The following is a 986-nucleotide window of genomic DNA, read 5'->3' as shown; positions in this document are numbered from 1 at the left end:
GGAGTATAAAAGGTGCAGGACAGGAAACAGCAGCCATAAAGCTCAGCACACCATCAATGTGAATAAAGACTGAAGCAGGGCAGTGGATCTGTCATGATCCTGGGAGCTAAATGTTTACTGTCGAGTAAGAAACACTGCATGTTCGACGCACCGATTTATCTCCATGTGGCTGCAGAAAAAAAACTTTGTACTTTCCGTGAGAGTGTGAGCGAGTGTGTTGAGGCTGGTGTTGTAGCCGAGACCACGCTAACGAGTCGAGATGCTTCAGATCCTGAGAGCAGACCTTGAGACCGGTCTAGAGACCGCAGTGATTAGATTGAACAAAGCGTGTTTGGGCTTTTTGCCTTTCTAAGATGAGACCGTGAGTAGAGGAGGAAAAAGGAGTCACATGTCGGACTCAAACCCAGCCGCATGCTTTGAGGACTTTAAGCCCGGTACATTCGTTCTGACCAAACCTCTCCACCAGGGGTGTCCAGAGTGCGGCCTGGGGGGCCATTTGCGGCCCTTTTTAGGGACTTCTTTTTCAGCCCCCAGCTTCAGTTGAAGAATCGGAAGATTTTTGGGCCGAGGCCTCATTCAGATTCAGATTTTGTCTTTTTTCTTTTTCATGTCAGCGAGGCTGAAAGATATTCCTGAAATAGAAACTGTATTTTTTTTCTTCTTTTTTTTAAACTATTTTCCACTTTTTTTTTTCCGTTAACTATGAAAATGAACATGTGCATCATTTTTGCCAACAAGCAGACTGTTGTTTCACTGTTTAATCACCTGAGCTAAATACAAAAAGCTTGTGTACGAGAAGATCTGCATCACTAATTCATTGATTAGAATTTTAAAACTTTTTGGTTTCCTTTTTGGTTTTTCTACTATTTGTGTCTCATCATTGTTTCAGACTGAAAGAACAAAGAAGGTCAATAAATGAGCTAATTAAGGCTAATCATTCAAAGCTAGCCGTTCAAGTTGACTCCTCACTGACTCCTCTGTCCTCC

Source organism: Symphodus melops, assembly GCF_947650265.1.
Source record: "Symphodus melops genome assembly, chromosome: 6".
NCBI classification, from domain to species: Eukaryota; Metazoa; Chordata; class Actinopteri; order Labriformes; family Labridae; genus Symphodus; species Symphodus melops.
Note: the sequence above shows the minus strand (reverse complement) of the source record.